General features: G+C 38.3%; 1 protein-coding gene across 7 annotated transcripts in view; it reads right to left on the reverse strand.

The window, feature by feature from the left end:
* The window catches only part of CDH18 (cadherin 18), a 1020275-nt gene that overhangs the window by 498514 nt on the left and 514159 nt on the right, over positions 1-7602 (reverse strand). The gene's annotated exons all lie outside the window — the stretch shown is intronic.

Raw genomic sequence — 7602 nt, forward strand, 5'->3', positions numbered from 1 at the left:
AAAAAAAAAAAAAAAAAAAAAAAACAGACAGGATTCCGAGAAGGTGTAGACCCTCCTGCGGGGAGGGGAAACTGGGGGGCGGGGGGGGGGGGCGGTCGACAAGGGGTTTGACTGTATCAGATGGCGTGGGAGTAGACGTTGGGAGGGACCCGGAGGAAAAGCAGCCAGGACAGGCACTGCTGTGGCAGGCGGGTAATAAATTTTCCTATTTCCGTGCAAAGTCGTCACAGCCTGCTAAACATTCAACTGCTGGCTCATTCATCAGTGATCCATAGTCCGGCGGTAGCCGTGAGATTTAGCTTGAGTGATGCCCTTTAATGCCTTACCCCAAAGTACTCGAGGCATGGACGGTTTATAGGAGATAGAGCGTTCCCTTGGAGGTCAGCATTCTATTTGGAAAGATAAATAGGAACTCCAGTGCCTCGCCTACCCCCTTTTGTCCGCACCAGGGAAACGCTCTCTCACACTTAAACTTCTCAACTCTTATCACTCCGGAGTAAATTAAAACGCTTTGTAAGGTACATAGATTTTGATAACAAGGATTCGGGCCCTGACTGGCGGTATTCAAAATTAATGTGAAATAGCTTAGGCACTTTCCCCCAGCGCAAAGTCACCCACATCCACTCCTTAAGAACATGGGGCATCCTTAAAGGAGTGTAGCAAGGGACTGTAGGAGTTTATCTCAACAGAATGGTTATTCCGAGGGTCACTTTGCAGGTGTATCAAGAATTCCACAAGACCCTCAGACACTGTCTCCAGGAAGACAGCAGCATTACTTGCTCACATCCTATAAATGCTCAGGTTCAGAGATTCAAAGGAACAAAGACATAAACTTAAGAGACGCGGTAGGATGGGGAAAGAGACCCTGTAAAGTCCAGGAGACGTGGATTCAAAACCTGATTCGGACTTTTTTCTATACCCAATGCGTATATGGCGTTTCACTGCTGAGAGGATGCTTCTCTTTAAAATCCAGAAGGCGATCTTGACTTCAGAGGGTCTCTGCAAAGGTTAAAGGAAAATCTCTGCCATTGTGCTTAATCCACGAGAAACTTTTAATAAACTTTAGTTCATGTCTAATCATCTCCTTCTTTTGTTCCGCTTCCAGAGAGGTCAAAGAGGTTGAGAAGCAGGTGGTATTTCCAGGGAACGTCTAGCGCCTAAGCTGAGATGTTTTGAGTCAACGAGTTATATTTTACTATCATTATTTAGCTTGAGTGATGTGAAAAGTGAAGGGACTTAATTTGGTTTGGGTGTTTGAAGCGATTAAACAAACTAACAGAAACAATGCAAAAAGCATTTGCATTGGACAGTTTCTGGTTGTGAAGGGACTGTGCATTTAAGTGAAAAGTTACTCCTAAGAAAGATGTTAGAAGTCATTTGAAAATTGCCAAAAACTCAACTCAGGGAAAAGTAGAACTGAAACGATAGCATCAGAATAATGAGCCAATGTTGTTTTATGTTTTGTATATCTTCTCTCATGCAGCTTCTGATTTAAATGAGATTTTCCTTGCATAGTAGCCAAACATAAGTTCTTGTTTGTGTTTATTGAAGGAAGTATTGAAAAATTATCCACTTCAAGGTTTTTCGGTTTACGAACTCATGGCAGGCAGCATGAGGAAAGGGATTGTTGTGAAAAATAATAGGGGATATAAAGAGGAGTTTGGGGTCTGTAAGAGGTCATGTAATTTAATTTTAAAATTTCACATTATGACATCCTCTAGAGAAGCCGGTTTAACTGCCTCTAGTTGAGGGAAATAAAACGTTTGCCAGCTTGCCAGTGAAGCTTTTGCTGAGACACCGGCAATGAGCATCCTAGGGATACACTTGAAAATAAGATGTGTTTTCACTAGTCTTCCTTGGTGGTTTTCCCTGGATAAGACCCTAATAAGCACATCTAGTGGCCAGTCATAATGGAAGTCAACAGGCACTTGCTCCTAAGTGGGATGGCATACGGAGGGATTTGTCAGCATCAACAAACAATACAACCCATTTCTAGAAAAAGAATTGATTCACCAGGGGGGGATTTGTATCTCTGAGACTGCATCCAGATTAAGGGCTCTAGACTCTCCACAAATCCAATGATGTAATGTACGCTGGATTTCAATGGTTTCCAAAATTTCATACCTGAAACTATGCCAACCTTCTCTCGCCATAGAAAGGTGAACCTGTCAGCCGCTAACTGATTCTCTTATATTTTCAGCTTAAAAAGAATAAAGTGAGTAAACCAATGTGGAACACGCTGCCAGGTGGTGGGCAGGTGTTTATTTTCTCCTTATGTCAAAGATTACTTCAAAAAACTGAACAATGTATCAGTCAGCAGAATTTATTACAGAGTTAATCTTTGAAACTGAAACCATGGACATTTCTGATCCCAGTCCCCACTGCCGTTACCTTGGGAGAGTTATAAGAATCATTTTCACCAGTGACAGAGAAGCATCAGACACACAATTGATGCTGGTCAGACTATAGAAACTGGAAAGAAGAAATTGTAATGCTAAACTGTGATCATTCTCTGAGAGACAGACTCAGGAAATTGTCTCTTTAGATGTTATCTCATGCTCAATTTTACCTGGAAATTCAGAAGGCTATGCAATATTTTCAAATCTAAAGAAGGAAGGAATAAAAGGAAATGCAAGGATTGCCCTTGTTATAATTCAGCATGTAGAATGGTCAACTGTACAAACTCGTTACTGTGGTTGTTTCTTTTATTATTTTTTTAAATTTATTTATTTAAATTGAAAGTAGTTAATGTACAGGGTAGTATTGGTTTCAGGAGTAGAACCCAGGGATTCATCACTTACATATAACACCCAGTGCTCATCCCAAGTGCCATCCTTTTAATGCCCATCACCCATTTAGCCCATCCCCCCACCTACCTCCCCTCCAGAAACCCTCAGTTTGTTCTATGTATTTAAGAGTCTCTTATAGTTATGTGGATCCTATGTAACTGAAATTACTGAAAGTGTACTAACATTTAAAAATGATCTGAGTTTTATGTAAACAGAAACAGCTGCTGAAAACATGAATCAATACGCAATCTCCTTTACAGCTATTTTCTTTTATGTGTTCGGGTAACGGGTAGCACAGATTGTGCATATCTCTTTAAAAGAAAGAAAACAGATTAATAAAAATAGTGTCTCTAATTGTATGATTAAAGATGACCTAATAAAGTTAGCCTTTACTCGTGCTATTATCACATTTCAAATTAGGAATTAAAGAGTACTGGGAAAATATTGATACACGACAATGAAGAAGAGTGATCTATCAAAAATATTTCAAACTACATGTATAATTACTTTTAAAAATTAGCACCTCCCTTACTCATAATGACAGTTAGATAAATGAATGCACTTTTTAAGAAAAAATTCTTCTGGGGTGCCTGGGTGGCTCAGTTGGGTGAGCAGCCGACTTCCTCTCAGGTCATGATCTCACAGCTCAAAGGCCTGTGAGTTCAAGCCCTGCATCAGGCTCTGTACTGACAGCTCAGAGCCTAGAGCCTACTTCCAATTATGTGTCTCCCTCTCTCTCTGTCCCTACCCTGCTCTCTCTCTCTCTCTCTCTCTCTCTGTCTCTCAAAAATAAATAAACATTAAAATTTTTTTTTTAATTTTTTTTTCAACATTTATTTATTTTTGGGACAGAGAGAGACAGAGCATGAAGGGGGGAGGGGCAGAGAGAGAGGGAGACACAGAATCGGAAACAGGCTCCAGGCTCTGAGCCATCAGCCCAGAGCCTGACGCGGGGCTCGAACTCACGGACAGTGAGATCGTGACCTGGCTGAAGTCGGACGCTTAACCGACTGCGCCACCCAGGCGCCCCAAACATTAAAAATTTTTTTAAAAAAACCCAAAAATTTCTTCAGTCCATGTAAAATATCAACAACCAATAAGCTTGTTTAGATCTAACAGAACAGAATTGTTAATTGACAAGAAAAAGTAAAACTCCTCAATTTATTTTTTTTATTATATTTTATTTTTATTTATTTTGAGAGAGAGAGAGAGAGCGCGCTCGATGGAGAGAGAGAGAGAGAGAGGGAGAGAATCCCAAGCAGGCTCTGCATTATCAGCAAGGAGCCCCATGCGGGGCTCTAACTCACTAAATGGGAGATGACGACCTGAACAGAAATAAAGTGCCAGACATTCAAGTGACTGAGCTACCCAGGGGTCCTGAACCCATGAATTTCTATGTATATAGTTTGATTTATATAGATAGCTATTGCACTGTAAATGACAGAATGAGGACACTGGTTCCCAGATAAGTGGAAATTTACTAATGGACCCTAGTTTCCCAAGATTAATTTTTGGACAAAAATTACACAAAGTACATAACAGAATTTCTAATTTTTAATGTTTTTATTTGGGGGGGGGAGAGAGAGAGAGAGAGAGAGAGAGAGAGAGAGAGAGAGAGCATGATCAGGGGAGGGGCACAGAGAGAGGGAGAGGGAGAAACACAAGCAGGCTCCCGGCTGCCGTCACAGAGCCCAATGTGGGGCCCAGTCCCACAAACTGTGAGATCATGACCTGAGCTGAAACCAGGAGTCAGACGCTTAACTGACTGAGCCACCCAGGTGCCCTCATACCAGAATTAAAAAAAGAAAAAAAAAAGAATCTGAAATAATCTCAGTAAACTTTGCAGGTTTGATGAGAATAAAACAGTACACTAAGACTACAGATGAACATTTCCCAACTTTTGCAACTTGATTAAATATAGAGTCTATAAATTAGAAATTATTGAACTAAAGGTGGAATCTGGCAAAGTTAGAAGGTGATTTATTAAAGAGATTAGCAGATCAGTAAGAGAAGAAAATAGCGGGATCACTTTAGTCGGTATAACATTCATGTAAAAGTCATGTCAGCATAACCCCACTGCTTCCTGTGACAGACACAGTAGACTATAATCAGGGGAGATGTACATGACATGATCTTTCTATCTGCCATCATTATATCTTGCACGATTTCATTATAGCCCACATGGAGACGTTTTAATACAATTATTTGGTGTAGCAATTGGTTAGGCATCTGTCTCACGTGTTTAGAAGTGTAGTGGTGCTTGGCTGGAAGAGGGTCTCTCGTGGTAAGCTGCAAAGCTCTGACACGAATCTCTTCCAATTACTACTTCTATCAACTCTATGGAAACCAATGCCATCCATAGAAATTTCACACATTACAAAAAGCCAGTATATTTGGATAGAGAACCTGAAATACCTTTTTAGGGTCTTGAGAAAGTTATCTCACATTTCACAAAGAATACATACTACAGCTGGGAACAAAAGTATGAGTAGTAAATACATGGTAGCAACGATAAGGCTTTGGACCAAAACTTGTAAATAAGGCTGAGAGGCTTCTACTGACAATAGTTTCCGTATAACTCAGTTATGTGATATAGACATCAACAATGTAAAGGTAAACAGGCATGCTGAATAAAAGTAAAGCATCGAAATATGGACAACAATGATTTCACGCCTCTAAAATATTGAGAATGTACCTGGAATATTGAATTTTCAGAGGGCTATAGCTAATTCTGTTTCTTTTCAATTGATGTCTATTTTTGTTAGCCACATCAGGATATATTTATTAAGTTAACAGTGCTAATATCATTTCTAACTCCACTTCTGTCTCCCTCGCCCTTGGGATGATCACCATCCTTTTTTTCCCTGTAGCCCCATGCTTATCTACCCTTCAGGGATCAGAACAAAGATCATCTCTTCTGAGAAAGCACCTTGCCTCAACAGTTCGTACATTTTTTCAGGCCATAAAATGCAGCCCCTGATATTTTTTTTACGCCATAAACTACTTTTAAAACTCTGATAATATCTTGCTTTAACAAATTGTGTTATAGTCAGAGGCAACATGGCACAGTAGTTAAAAACACAGATTCTGGAAAGTTATATAATTGGAATTTGGAAAGTTATATAATTATACGTGCTTTGTTTCCTCTTCAGAAAACTGTGCATATAATATTACCTATCTCTTTTGCTTACTAGGAGGATTAAGTATGTCAAAATAGATAACATGCTTAGAAAACTATTAGGCACATAGTTACTTGTATACAAACCTGCTTCGTCATTTTTTTTTTTTTTTCTTATCAGTCTCCCAATTGAATGCAAGCTAATAAACACCAGGAACATTGTTTGTCTAAAAGCAGTTTGGTATAATGTAAACAAGCCTACCTAGGGTCAAGCTCTATGTCTTCCATTCATATTTAAAGAAAAGTTGCTTAATAAGGTTGTTTTACTCCCTGTGTATGGTGCCTGACTTGTAATGTGGGCAAACACACTCATGTTACAAAGCTCTCTTGGTCCCTGAAGAGTTTTACACACACACAAGTGTCTAGAGCAGTCCTTGGCATATAAAAGGCTTTGAATAAAGGTTAGTTGAATCCAAATTTCAAGCACTCAGTAAGCACTCATTAAATAAATTATATTTGCTACCTGTGCTCCATTTTATAGCAGAAAAAGGCAAATCACAAACTCTTACCTGGAAGCTTTTTATTAATATTGAAAATATAGCTTCCTTGACATGTTGTGAGGATAGCACTCACTCAGTGCATATCTGTCTCTATTTACCTATATCTATATCTATCTCTATATCTACCTCTATTTAACTTTTTTGCTACTACCTAAGAAAAATTTACATTTTGATTACCCTGAGGCATTCTAAGATTCTTAACCATGAAATATTATATTGCACACCTGAGAGAAATAAAAGTCTAAAATGTCTCTAAACCTCAGTTTATAGAAACAAGGGTTATTTAATTCATGTTCAATTAATCAACTCTAAGTTGATGAAATCATTTTGAGAACTATATTCAATTTGCTAATGTACATTTGTGACCATCCCAGAGGGAATAGTAGTACAACAGTACAACTTTTAAACTTCCTATTATTAATGCTTTCCCTAGGAATATCTTACAAGACACTTTGAAAACTGATACATATATCACCTTAAATTTTAATATAAGATATTCTCTGTAATTCAAAGCACTTATCTAACATTTTCAAAAAATAATCCTAGCATATATGCAAATACTTTAATCTTTTTCCTATCATTGAACGTTAAGGTTGTTTTTAACTTTTTGATATTATAAATAATGCTTCTATGAACATCTCTTTTTCTAAATCTGTATCCAGATTTCTGACTACTGGATACAGGATAGAATCCGGATAGTGCAACTACTAAGCAAAATATATGAACATTTCTTAAAACACATAAATTATCTTTTTACTTCTCAACACCTTTAGAGAAGAGCAAAATATTAATTGGTCCCTCACTACTCCTGAAAAAGAACATTTCAGGGCACCTGGTTGGCTCAGTTGGATAAGTGTCTGACTCTTGATTTTGACTCAGGTCGTGATCTCAAAGTTCATGGATTCAAGCCCCACATCGAGCCGTGTGTGGACAGTGGATTCTATCTATCTTTCTGTCTTGGCCCTATCCCCATTTGCTTGCCTTCTCTCTCTCTCTCTCTCTCTCTCTCTCTCTCTCTCTCTCTCTCTCTCTCAAAAAAACAAAAAAACAAAAAAAACAAAAAAATAAAAAAACAAAAAAAAGCAAAAAACAAGACAAAAAACAAACAACAACAAAAAAAAACAAAAACAAACTT

The sequence above is a fragment of the Herpailurus yagouaroundi genome, unplaced genomic scaffold, assembly GCF_014898765.1.
Source record: "Herpailurus yagouaroundi ecotype Mexico unplaced genomic scaffold, PumYag 29, whole genome shotgun sequence".
Taxonomy (NCBI): domain Eukaryota; kingdom Metazoa; phylum Chordata; class Mammalia; order Carnivora; family Felidae; genus Herpailurus; species Herpailurus yagouaroundi.